This window comes from Ixodes scapularis, unplaced genomic scaffold (assembly GCF_016920785.2).
Source record: "Ixodes scapularis isolate PalLabHiFi unplaced genomic scaffold, ASM1692078v2 PGA_scaffold0__279_contigs__length_252992795, whole genome shotgun sequence".
In the NCBI taxonomy this organism is placed as follows: domain Eukaryota; kingdom Metazoa; phylum Arthropoda; class Arachnida; order Ixodida; family Ixodidae; genus Ixodes; species Ixodes scapularis.
Window position 1 is genome coordinate 31,575,917 of NW_024609835.1, and position 13,929 is coordinate 31,589,845.

Here is a 13,929-nt window from a genome sequence, read left to right on the forward strand (position 1 = left end):
CCACAAATTACGGAGGCAGCTGAGCGAATGACGATGCCGAAACATATGTTTAGACCAAAAAACGCAGTCTGAGTTGTGACATTAAGCAATGCAAGCGTGACGTTTTGCATCGCTTAATGTCACAACTCAGACTGCGTTTTTTGGTCTAAACATATGTTTCGGCATCATCATTCGCCGAGCTGCCTCTGTAAGTTGCGGTGATTGGTTCCCCGAGTGTTGTGCGGGAAAGCAAACGCACGGGCTTTTTTTAGAGTGTGGAGGAAAGATATCTGAGAAAGATGCCCGGTAATTCTCAAGCTGTCAGTGGTTGAGAAGGTCGATAAAAAAGAAAAAGAAAAAAAGCCATTTTTTTCAAAGTTTGCTTTGAGGCATTTTGGTTTGTGCCTCCTTTCATCGCATTCATAGACACGCTTTCTTTTTCGTCAAGCTCTCTTAACACAGATATCATTAGCAACACTTCGTTTGAATCCTTCGCGGGAAATTGACCATTTCACCTGCGTCATTTCCTCATTTATGCAAGTTTTTTTTTTTTCGAGTTTAGTTCAGTAGAAATATTTGGCTGATGATATTGTAATCGAGGCTTATTTTAAACGCTTTCGTGCGCGTCAGGGTAGCGATTAGGTAATAATACTACCTTTTACCTTTCTTGTGTTTTGATATGAAGTTTTGGTGTTAGTGTTTGAATTTGTTTGTTTATCTTCCAAATCTTGCATGCCCAAGGTATTCCAATAGATACATAAATGTTTGAAGGAAAAAAATAAACAAACTAGGAAAGATACAGGTGAGTTGGTTGAATTTCACGATATTGAAATAAATTTGAGATAAGAGTAATAATCACGCTAACATATATATATATATATATATATATATATATATATATATATATATATATATATATATATATATATATATATATATATATATATATATATACATTACTGATGGGCCGAACTTTTGCCGAATCGAAAGTTCGGTGCCGAATCTTGGGATTCGGCAGAGCCGAACTTTTGACGAACTTTTCTAAAGATTCGGCAAGAATACATTGTTACCAGACTCGTTGATATTTCGTTTCTTTCTGGCGAAAAAAAGGTTTATATTTCTTTTTTTTCTTAATTTAAATGCAACATGTTTACTAAATAAGGTGATATTCTACGATATAATTGTATCGGTATCCTTTTTGTGTGTTTACTGGCAATTCTAGTGGCTCCTCGCAGAAGTGGCGTGACAACGAGGTTGGGTAGAAGCGAGCGTTGCGCAGTCACGAATCACGCTACGAGAGTTTCTGTTTTGAGGCATCATCGCCGCAAGCCTGCATGTGTGGCTGCGTTCTTGCTTTCTCTGGGAGTCACCGTTTCGTGCGCGAAAACGAATGCAACGTTTGCTGAGCCTTCACCAGAAGAGAGATTAATAATATTGTAAATATGCATGTTCTTCGACTTGAGTGTGCGTCCCATATTCGCAACGTCTCGTTTTTCACCTTTAAAATGCCTGTTTCTGGTGTTAGGACACACACGAACGTTTCGGAAGATAGGAAGAGTGAATGTCGAATGTGCAACGTGTGTTTAGTTTTATGCAGGTACTTGAAAATCATGAAATAACACTAACTGAAAAAGCAATATTATTTTGTTTTGGAACACACTACCCCTGAGCCGAAAACAGAATTGTTATAATTCCGAGGAGTGCTTTAAAGTAATTGTCGGCCAATATCTCAATGTTTCAGAATGCACCGCATCATTTGTCACTTGCGCAGTGGACTGCGTAAATTACTTGTCGATCTTCTATTCTTGAGGCAGAACATATTGAACAGAACCACACTCGCTCACAAACGCATAGTAACCGTGTTGCCTACCCCAGACAGCGCCGTAACCGCTGGTTGTACTACAGTGCACGATGGTAACCGCACGACTGCACGGCGTTCATTTGCAATCCGAGGCTCCGTCGCGTTTTCGCGCGTGCGCAGACATTTGCCGAATGTTTGCCGAATCTTTTCCGAACTTTCCGACAAAAGGTCGGCATTTGCCGAACTTTGCCGAATCTGAAGTTCGGCAGATTCGGTCCATCACTAATATATATATATATATATAATTAAATATAGGCATCTGTATTCGTTTTTATTTTTATTCTGAAGGTTTTATCTTTTCAATTTAAAATTTTAATTCACTGTCCGGTACGATGACGTCTTTGGAACTATCCAGTGGCAATTTCCGCCCCCCCCCCCCCCCCCCCCACCCCCCCTCCCCCGCGCCCGTCTGCCCCGCGATCTTCTCCTTGCTCCCCTCTCTCCTCTCTTCCGCGGCGTGCGGCGCCCGAGGGGAGGTGGGGTGACCGTCGCCGAAAGCGGACGCCCACATCGGCTTAGGCTTACGGGCAATTAGTACCGAAGATGTCGTTCCAGAGCCTGTGCCGTCCGTTTATGACCTATTGTACCCACCGCAGTATCGGGCATTTCATATAAGCCTCTTTAGCTTTGGAACCCGCCGCCGTGACGGTAAAAACGCGCTCAAATCAAACTTTATTATAATTTTTTTTTTACTGGGCGCTTGGTTTTGCTTAAAATATATTTGTTTTCTTTTATATATCTTTTTATTTTTCCTGATGTCACGTCATTCTCGCCCCATTGGCCGCTTACTGCTCTGCGCAGTCTGATGTCCTCACATGTATGCCATCTCCTGACGAAGCCGAGCCTCTCGGCGAAACTGTCGTAATACACACAATAAACTCCTAGCATAGCAACTTTGCAAGTACGGAACTGTCGCTGCTGCCACCTTCCTGGAACTACTCAGTGTGTATTTGGCAGCGACAGTGGTAACCCATCAAGGGCAACACTTCGTACAAAAAAGCGGCGTGTGTATTGGCTCTCGGGTCGCTCCTTATCTTTGCGATTTGTTCCTTGCAGCATCCGACAGGAAAACTCAAGAGAACCTGAATGACGCGCGAGTAAAAGCCATCTTTAGGTATGTTGATGACTATTGGGTGCTATGCAACACTGAGGTGGAAGATCCGGGGAACGGATGTAACGAAAGCGTTTTGACCTCTTTCCAGAAAAGTTGCCCGGAATCGGTGTTTACTTACGAACTACCACTGGAGATGTCGATCAAGTTCCTGTACCTTCTTTTGGAGTTCAAAGCAAGTCACATCTGTTGGCGCTACGAATCCCGCTCGTGCAAGGAGTTTCTTCCCTATACGAGTCTGGCCACTCGAAGACCGTCAAAAGAAGTGTAGCGAGCACTGCTCTTTTCTCTGCGCTAAGCAAGTCCTGCCATCATCAAGGTGAGACAAGCTTTAAAAAACAGATCCACTCGACTACGCAATTCGGGTTACCCGAGCGCTCTGTTAGGTATAGCGTATGTGAGAGCCTCTCCAAGAAACTCAAGCAGAGAGCAGCAAGCGGCGAGAAAGCGGCGAATCCACCAACGCGATGCAAAATCGCGGTTGTGCCCTACATCCATGGAGTGACCCACAGACTAAAAAATATCGCAGGCAGGCAAGACATTCAAGTTGTTTGCTCGGCACCGAACAAAGCGTACGCCATGTGCCGCAGGGTCAACAAGGGACGTGATCAACAACCGATATGTGACACAGCCCACAGAACACAGTATGCCCAATGCGAAACCGGGGTCGTCTATCGTATTCCCCTCTCTTGCGGGAAGAGCTACATCGGCCAAATTGGCCGATGTATAAACGATAGGGCAAGAGAGCACGCAGCGTTGGTGAAAACTACATCAGCGGTACACTTGTCAGCGCATTGCCGGACCTGTGGATGTGACGCAGAGCTCACCAGCATGACCGTCCTTCATAGAAACAACAACTCCTTCGCGCGTGAAGTGCTGGAGGCCATGGCCATTGAAGAAAAAGGAGAAGATTGCGTGAGTACCTCGTCGATTAGAATTCACGAAAAAGAACGCCAATTTTTGCGGTTTGCCACACCCCGTTGAGTGGTAAGCTAAAATGTTGTTTTTAAACGTGTTTCATGAGCCGTAGGAGGAAGGAGAAAAGGCCTAGGCTGGGGATGAGGAAAAAGTAAAAGTCAGTTGTTAAGGCCCGTTCACACGATGCATTTTTCTCGCGCATCTAGTGTCGCGAAATGTAGTTTCGCGAAATGGTTGCGCCGTCTGAACGAGTCCGAAAAGGACACGCGCATCTAAAAAAAGTTGCGCGCACACCTCGCTTCTGGAGCGAGCTTTTGCTGAAACTTTGCCGAGACCTGTCAATCACTCTGAGGGCGCCGCCAATGGCCGCTCAGAAACGCTCTCACGTGGCCTTTGAGCGGGGAGCGAGCTGTTTAAGAAGACCACTTCACTGCCGGTGTTGTAGTGAGCCAAATCCGAAAAAAACCGAAACCAGGAACGATGGATACTACCGGCGCTTCCGCATGCACGTCAAGCACCACTGAAGGAAAAGTGAGTAGCAAATCGGGAAAAAATTCAGCGATGGACGAAGACAATTGGCGGGAGTTGGCGAGATTAGAATAGTGGTCATAGCGTTGTTGTCGCGACGATACCGCTGGATAAGAGACCATCGAGTAAACTGAAACCAAGTTTCCTTTGTTTACAAGCGAACGTGAAACAATGTGCGCTCTCTGAAACAGTTGGCACAGTAAACTCGGGGCAGACATGGGCGCCGAGAAGTAATCAGATTGGGCACGTAGCGTTTCTATGAATACCATGTGCATTGATAGGAGCTTTGGCAATGAATTGGCTGCGTACGGGCTCGGCACCGGCACATGTCCTGCACATACAGGTTGCCGCCTCAATCGGCTTAGCGCACACGCGAGATCGCTCCAAGTAGTGCAGTATGTGAAAAAAAAAAAATTAAAGTGAATTGACTGCATAAAATGCGCAAAGCAGGTCCCCAGATATATAGCGATCTGATTCGGAGCTCACACATAACGGTGTATCGGTGTGTGTTGTTGCACGTGAAGCGGTACGTGTGAACGAGCACATTTCGCGAAACTTGAGTGTCGCGAAACTGTTGCGCGCCTAAAAGATGCATCGTGTGAACAGACCTTTAGTCAGCGGTGTGAATGTCCAGTCCTTTCCTTCGTGTTCTTGTCTTTTTCCGCGTTCATCTGACCTGATTGCCAACCTAATCAACACCTGACATTCTCGTTCTAAGACCGGCTGGACGCCTGGCGTTTCTTAAGCATGCTGGTGTTGAAGTCCACCGGCCGTTCACTGACCGTCCACCGAACGGTCACGGATCGTCCAACGACTGTCTACTAAGCGTCGTCCGAGCGTCCCCTAACCGCCTTTCGAGCGTTTACCGACCGTCCATCGACATTCCACCAACCGTCCACCGACCGTCCACCTACCGTCCACTTACCGTCCACCGACCGTCCACCTACCGTCCACCAACCGCCCACCAACCGTTCACCGACTTCCGCACCCCAACCACCAGACCAGGTTCATCAAAACAAGACGCACAAAAGAAAAAAAAAACACAAAAAAAACACGTTTTCCTGGTGAGCCTTATTAAAATTCGAAATATGTGGCACACTTCAGCAACCAAACTGAGAGCCCACAAACGTTCAAGTGCCGCTTGAAGTGGCAACCCAAATTTGATTCCTGCCGGCCTAACCCTTACCGTAGTCTTATCGCAGGATTCCGATCAGCTGTTTCGCGGCACGCACCTTTTTTGGGAGGTTGATAACGGCGGACCACTGTCATTCACACCTCTTAAGACGCTGTCGCGGCAGGAAAATCTGCAACAACAACACCAAAAACTACAGGTCAAATATTGTGCAGTAGGCTCGTCGCAACCACGATATTCTTGGACAAGAGCAACCCGCGGGTAGGTTACATGTGGCCGTGTGAGCTACACTTCGACAGACATTGTAAGGTCGAGTGGTAAAGGAAGAACTCAAGGTCACAGAGCCAACGTTGCCAACGTCAATTACACGTTCACAGTGCTGAATTATATGAAATGGCTCGTCCACTGTAGTTTGCCGTAAATAAAAACTGGACCGTCCAGACAGAAGCCGTACGTACCTGTTCATTCACCACGGCACTAAAACCAAAGGTTGCGCTTCTTCCGTTTTCAACGCTCTTCCTTACATTGCCTCTCGCGCTTCTGCCGGCAGTGGGTGATATATAAACACTAAGAAACCGGAAACGGTCGACAGCTCGAGCACCTTGGTTTAATCTACTCTCGCGACAGCACAGCGTTCACAGAAACCTGACGTCCTTGTACACGGAGACAGGTCGTATTCTTCTTACACTGGTAGCAAGATATCGGAACGACTCAATATGAAGGACGAAAACGGGACCTTCTTCTCGTCATTTTGTGCCTTTTTTATAGCTTTCTTATTATAAGACCTAGTCAACTTTCTTGCACCACGTCGCGGTGATGGTGCTTCGAGCGCCCTTTCGGTCTGAGGTGCGGGGAAGAAACGCTATGTCGAACCACAGATACCTGTGCTGTTTTGGCATAGTTCATTTTACAATACGATGAACTGCGGTGAATGCCTAAGCCAAAGCCAATCCAATGCCGTATGGGTGTCACGTGACCTCCGGGTGGGCTACAGCGACACGTAGTGTGCGTTGTCACGTGATATGTTTACAGCGCTGGATTGGCTGGGTAGGCTGGTAGCGTCTGTTGCGGCCCATCATAATGTGAAACGGACTAAGCGGGTTGGGGACAAAAACGCCAGTCGAACCACAGTTTGTTCTGTTTTCGTCAAAATGCTGCCTTTTCGTCAAAATGTCGTCTTTCCGTCAAAGTGCCCAGTGCCCTGCATAGACCTTGGCCTTGCTGAATAAAAGGTTAAAAAACGCGAACAAACGCCTTGCTGAAGGATCTAGGAAATGGGTCAAGATCCGTTTTCACGTGTTTTCTGCCTGCCAGATCCGCCCGCAAACATGGATAGCAGCTGCAAAAACGCGATAGCTAAGCATAAAAACTCCCGCTTGTTCCCAAGCCGTGCAAGCGTGTCTCTGTGGCCTAGACCGTAGCATTGCCTGGCTCGCAACCGACGAGCCGTGTGTTGGAACTTGAAATCCCGCGTAAAATCCTTCAAATTTCTTCTTTAAGGAAAAATTACTTACTTAATGATGTGAAATCATTTGAGACATTCGGTGACGCTTAGTTCACGTTACATGTCATCTATTAATCACTTTCATTCCACGCGTGACGTCACGTTTCACGTTACCGTTGGGGGCTTTTTAAAAATCCCGCGCAAGGTCATGTTTGCTGTGACGTCATGACCCCATCAACCAATAAGGATATTCCCCTCACGACGCCACCTACGTCAACTTTTCTGCGACACGAGCTGTTTAACGATATCGCGTTAAAAGGGATAACGAGGCATCGTCGGACCATGAGCGTCTGTGCGAGATGCATGTTTCCAAGGGAGAATTCACTGAGGTGTGTCTTGTTGTTTCAACATTTACTGTAGTGTTCCAACATGAATGCGGGAGCATCGCAAAGATGCCCATACACCTCACACTGCACCAAACCTCTTCATCCTCAAAAAAAAAAAAAAAAATGGTTCGTAGATTATGTCGACGGTCTACGCTCCGAGGACGTGGTAACTGCGATACGAAGCAAATGTAGGTCTCTAAAGACGCGTAAACTTGAAGGACGTCTGCAGTATATAGGCTGGGTGTAAAATGAAGATAGAAGGTGATGTTGACTACTGCAACCGGTGACAACCGTCGACTTGCTATGCCTGATTAATGGTGCAGTTCTGCTTAGGAGCTTTAGTTGCGACGTCGAGCTCGGCAGTTTTTATTCACGCTCTTCTTTGGAGCACGAGCGACAACGCTACTGAAAAACGCGAACAGAATCGCATCTTGTGAATACGGCTTTAGCATGGCACTCACACTTATGGATCGCCGTACGCGACCAGTTATGCGAAATATTTGCGGTATGACGAGCCTTGTGCATTTCGTCGAGGCCACTGACATGCAGTCAGGTATTGCTATAGGAAAACACTAAATTAACGATCCTAACGCAAAGAAAGAAAAAAGAGAATGGAGATTTAGACCGGGTCAACAACATACTATTCGGATGGTTTGTTGACAGGGAACGCCGTGCTTCTGCCCACAAACGGTTCCGCATGCGCAGAACACCTGGCGCCGCTAGGGGCGCAATGGTTTGTTTGCAAACATGGGTTAGGAAAGACATGAGTTGGTGGTGGTGTTCAATAAGAACGCTTCTTTACCTAGCGTTTAAACGTGATTCTCTGTTTCTTCGCTTTTCTTTTTGTTTGCACCCGCGTTGACCTGCCCTTCGCGCAGGTCAACGCGGGCGTTGACCTTGTTGACCAGCTTTATCATGTATCTTCAGGTGTCTAAGTATCCCAGTCTCGTTCTGTTCGTTGTTTCTTACGGTCCTTATCGATTGCGCAGTGCAAAGGTCGTTTCGAAGACGAAAACGAATATCGTTCGCCCTAGATAGCTACATTTATCGCTCTAGGAAAAACGAAGAGAAGCCTCCTTGGTACAATATAAGTCCGCAAAGGACCTTATACTACGTAGCAATTCGGTCACGCCCAATGTTTATATTGATAACCTTTTTTGCCCCTGGTACGCTCCTAGTGTAGTATTGTAGAAAAAATATAGCCACCTCTAGACTCGAGGAAAATTAAAATGAATAAAGAAATATCATGCTGAAACTAGTTGACACCATTGCTACTTCCAAAGTTTGTTTGCATTCAGGACGAATTGTGCTGTGGGCAGATTTGATTAGAGCTCTTCACTGACGCCATGATGATCGTATATAGCATATTCGTTTTAGACTACTTCCTTGATTTCATCAGCTTTACCACGTTATCATCCCTATTCTTTTGGTGGTAGGTGTAGGACGCCAAAAACGTACTTTTTTGCTTTCAGGACCCCGTCATTACTGCTGTAAGAAAGCGTCAAGGTTATTATTTCTTAATATTTGAAAATATTATATTTTTTTCTTCAGCAAGATTGCAACATCAAAAGTCTAATGATGCTATTTTTTTTTTACGACAGAAATTATGGAACTCTTGATTAAAAAATAGAGACTTTATTTTGGAGATCGCGAAGAAAAACTTTGCACCTTCGAACCCAGCACGTGAAGTCTAGTTAATAATATTAAAAAAAAAGCAGAATAAGCAGCTTTAGTTGGAGCAGAATATTGACACGTGCTACAGATTTATTACATATATTGCACATCGAACTTGAAATTGGAATCCAGGTTGTCCTTAACAAAGAAACAAACAAAAAAACTTGTCGTTTTTTTTTCAATGCTTTTTTGGTTTATGTATTGAACCAAACTGAACAAAATCCCAGCAAGGGATGTTTTTTATGTGAATTTCAAAAATAAAAATCTATGTATCACATTTATTTACAAAAATTGCAGGACAATCTATGAAACCTTGAGTCGACGATGAGATAATAATGGCGCGAATTAGTTGTACCGCAATAATTAAATAAATACTCGCTTTCTATCATTTTCCTAAACCATCTGAGACTTGGTAGAGAACGAGAAGAACCCAATTGAAAATTCACTTTGGATTATTTTTGTTCTTCACCAAGTCTCAGGTGGTTCAAGAAAAGGGTTAATCTACACCAGCTCGCATCAGCCATCACTGTTTTATTAATCATAACGATGGTTGCAAAGACGTCTAAAATGTGGGATAACTCTAAACAGCTGGTTGTTACTAGAACATCAGCAAGCTTTAAAAAAGTAAGAAATGTAAAAAGGGCTCACCAATCAATGGACAATATAAATTGCAAAAAAAAAACAAAAAACATGTGAGCCATGCAGGGGCCACGATCCTTCGAGCGCATTGGTGGGTAAATAAACGCACGAGATGCGCCAAAAATATTTCCTTCGCCACTTGCTTATACTAACAGGCGTACCTGCACGCCATATAAATTAGTGTTGAGGACTAAGCTGGAGTCCTCGAGAATAATCACATCGATTAGAGTCATTACTGTGGGAGGCAGGATTAAAAAAAGATGCTCTACTGTCACCGTAGGCATCTGAAGGTAATGTCTTGTGAGATCATGAGGAATTGAGCGTAGAGCAGCAGTTACACACACACACACACAAAAATGTATATGCTCCGCAACCGAAAGCAAAACCTTATTAAAGGTGGGCTCTGTCATGAATTTATACGTTTAGACTATTTAAATATCTTGCAAGATCATGAAAAATGAATGCTAGAGGGACAGTTGCATTTTCACAATATATTTATACAGCGAAACCGAAATTAATCTGAAACCTGACAGGTCGTGGCCACATTTACACGGGGACAGCTCGGTTCTATTTCACCCGGTGACAGGACATCGTTAGTCTGCCGTCCGAGTGTTGTTTCAGCCAACCGCACAACAGAAGTTCCCTTAAATTGACGAAGATATAGTCTGACAGAGCAACAAGGTAAAACGAATAAAGAAATGAAACGAGTACAGCAGTCGGGAGGCACCCCAACGCGGCTCTTTGCCTGATGTTACGTCAGAGCTTCCGCGGTTTCTATTGTTGCCAACAAAAATGCTGCTTTTTGAGGACGCGTTTTAGGAAGAGTTCAAAATCCAATTTCTGGCGTGGAGGATGATAAAAAATTCGGATACTGCGCGGAGTGTGTTTTTAGACACAGCTAAAACAAGATTTAATTGTTTTCTTGAAGACAAAAATTGACCGGCAGGAGGGGGGAAAATTCGGGTTGGGCCAATGCCACCAAGTCTTATCGGGAACAAGTTACAAGTAACGGCGTTACCAGCAACGCATTACTTTTTTTCGCCAATGTAGTAACGAACTGGTTGCTTTTTCAGAACAGTTACGAGTAACGTACTTACGTCACTTATTTCAAGTAACGGGTAACGTAGTTACGTTGCTCGTTACTTCTTTTCAAAACTTAAACAAATTACGCTTCAAATTCTTATCGTGTTTTGAATCGCCAAGTCATGTGAATTTTTCTGTTTTTTCGCGTATTTTTTTTCTGGTGAGTATTTAGGTGAAACCGTAAAAAAAGCTAGTTTTTACATGAACATAAGGTTTCTTGAAATATGGCACTTATGCATACCTGTACCGTGAAAGTAGTAAACCGTGCTAATTCATAATTTAAAAAAAAAATTTAACCGAGAAGTAACGTGTGTTACTTTTTACCGGTAGCGGTAACGCGTTCCTTTTATTTTGAGGTAAGATAGATCGGTAACCCTTTCCTTTTATTTGCAGGTAACGAGTCACGAATTTCGTTACTTTTTCTTTTAACGAGCCCAAAATACTAATACCACCCGAACGACAAGCCTATGCCTCAACTTCCCAAAACGTCATCACTAGTGGACCAACGCAGCGTCGCCTACCTTGCTTTAACATCGTTGATAGCACGTCTTGCAGCGTCTCATATCCAGCGCGACGTTATCGCGTGGCGACGCCAAGACGGACGCGTCTGCCGCCTTGCAACGTCTCTCGTCCAGCTTTGGCGTGCTTGGCGCTTGAGGCGAATCGGGGGTCCACTAATGATGACGTCATCCGCAGGCCTTGTCTTCTAAGGGGTATGCGGTACGCAAGTTCGTCTGCTTCTTTTGTAGGGGTTGTGGTGACGTCAGAACGACCCCGCACTCTGACTGGCTCTGAGCGAAGGATAGTGGGTAGACCTCGAGGCAGCTTGCTTTGAGGTCCACCCACTATCCTTGTCAATGAGAGCCAATCAGAGCTCGGCGTTGTGACGTCACGGAAAATTCTGCAAAAGAAGCAGACGAACTTGCGCTCCGCATTGATTGCGCCAGCTGTACGATATTCACGGATAAGAGAGTAAGAGGAAAGGACAGGTGGATGATACGCGCTAGTCGGATCGGTCTACCGTCGGGGTTGCACTGCATGATCACGCTCTCTGCGTATTCTCATCCATGGAAAGCATTTTTAGACGATGAAACGCAGGCACTTTACTAGACCACAGAGTTTCAGTCAATGAGACGCCTACGGTTTCTTATCTACAACGTCCCAGCAGTGGCTCCTTGTTTACAGAATAATTGCACACCACTACGGAGTTTATCATTTATCGTTTTTCAGAGTCACTCTAGTATTTTTTTCTTGTGACTAATTCCTGAAATACGCGTGGGCCGCACCTAGCAGCTACTAAACCCAAGAGATGACTGCCGAATTACCGAATTGAATTTGGTGTTCAACATAACTACCGGGCTAGGTATTTCAATACCTAAACGAATCAGCTTTTCGGAAAGGGCCGTTTTATTTTTGGTGGAACATAAAAATATTTCGAAGTTGTTACCGAATCACAACAACATGCGTCGAAACTCTACTCGGCACTACATGCGATAAAAGTCTAAACCAGAAGTTGCGGTCATTCGAGAAACCCTTGAACTCAGGCGAGCGTTTTTGGTATGGAAAATTCACTCTTCGAGCACCGTGAGGATACGGTATTCTTGCAGCAAAACGCTTTCCACCAGCTTGGAACGACATCAATCCAAAATAAGTTTTTTCGCCGCAATTAACGCGACTTTTAAGCGAGTTAAGGTTGACTCACACACATGCGACTACCGAACGTATGTCTTAAAATCTCTTAAAATCTCTTACGACGAGAGAACACATTAGCGCCTTCTATCGGGCAACTGTGCAATATTTGGGATTTCCCTACATTTCTTATCTTCATTCGCGCATCACTCTTTCTTTCGAATCTTGAAAAACTTTCGATAACGTAATAAACGACAATTCCTCATAAATAGTACGCACATCTGACATCGAAAATACCGCAAAACCTTCCCTCTAGCGAAATTTAGTTCCAGGTCATTTTATAGATTGCGCCAGCTTGCCAGTGTTTTTTTTTTTTTCTCGTCGTAAAATATTCTAATAGCTCGTTCGTAAGGAAACGCGAGTGCGTCAACGGGCTTTAGACCCAGACATACCTCAGTCCATGCAGCGTGCTCTGGGTTATTTGGCGAGTGTGAAAATTGACGCAAGCTGCAAGGGGTCCCGAGTACGTTGCTCGGTGCCGCGAGATAGGAAGTGACTCGTTCGATGCTTGCGTTTATCGGAGATACGAGGATCTTGACCTTTTTTTTGTACTTTTAGCAGTGATAAATGTCTGCCAGACGTGCAACACTGTGAAGAGCTTGGAGCTCTGACAAGTAAATGATGCAGGAGTTCTACGAAATACAAAATTCGGAAGCATCTCACTCATGCTGTGAAATTTAGTAAAAAAAAAAAAAACGAATGTAATTGTAGATTTATGATTAATTATGCAAACAAATACTTGCTTGCAAAATCTTTATAACATGTCAAGTTTCACAAGGACAGTAAAGTTCTTGTTGTGGTGGGGAGAGACGTCAGCTGTCGAAGATCCTCTCCCCGATCGCGGCTGGTGACTTCGATGGCGAGGCAGTGGCAGCGACGATCGGGGAGAGGATCTTCGACAGCTGACGTCTCTCCCCACCACAACAAGAACTTTACTGGCGCAGCCGACAGGATGTCACGCACGCGTTTTGGCCCCTTTCTATGTTTGCACTGGGACATTCCGGTTTGTTAAAGTAGAATCTGTTGTTTTTATGTGTTTTGTTTTATTGTCAGCTTACGATTATGTTTGCACGCTTTGAGTCGGTTCTGAAGAACTTCACGTTAGTGTTATCTAGTTTTACTTCTTTTACGTGTGTTTAGATTAACTGTTTAGCAGGTCCAAGAAGGACCAGAAACAGTCTTGGGGGGAAGGTGTAAGGGTTCTGGAAAAGACGGCTGGTTTCTCGATCGGCCGGGCGACGGTCGTCTTGTCCGGCGGCGTGTATGATGCTCCCTCCCCGGTCGTTTTGTGTAGTTTTGCTTTTCTAACGGGGGACCGCGTGGGCCTTTCTGCCGACGCGGCCCCCTGGAGAGCGTCTTCCTGTGTCTCCCCCATCGGGATGACCCCTCGGGAAGAGATGTTGTTTTTTATTTTGAATCTGGAGGCTTGCGCATTCTACGGGGCTTCTTGGGTTTCAACCTGGGGGTTCTGGAGAGGCGCCGCTA

General features: G+C 45.0%; 1 protein-coding gene across 2 annotated transcripts in view; it reads right to left on the reverse strand.

Moving 5' to 3' along the window:
- The window catches only part of LOC120846625 (ATP-binding cassette sub-family G member 1), a 56,470-nt gene extending 43,546 nt beyond the window's left edge, over positions 1-12,924 (reverse strand). The window contains exons 1-2 of one of the 2 annotated variants that reach the window (XM_040218463.2): positions 12,837-12,924; positions 5,630-5,701 (exon numbers count right to left, since the gene is read on the reverse strand). The gene's annotated coding sequence lies outside the window, so the exon portion shown is untranslated. Of the gene's footprint in view, positions 1-5,583; positions 5,604-5,629; positions 5,702-12,836 lie in introns of those variants that run through there. The other variant, XM_042291680.1, reaches the window with a different exon arrangement.
- Between the last annotated feature and the right edge of the window lie 1,005 nt (positions 12,925-13,929).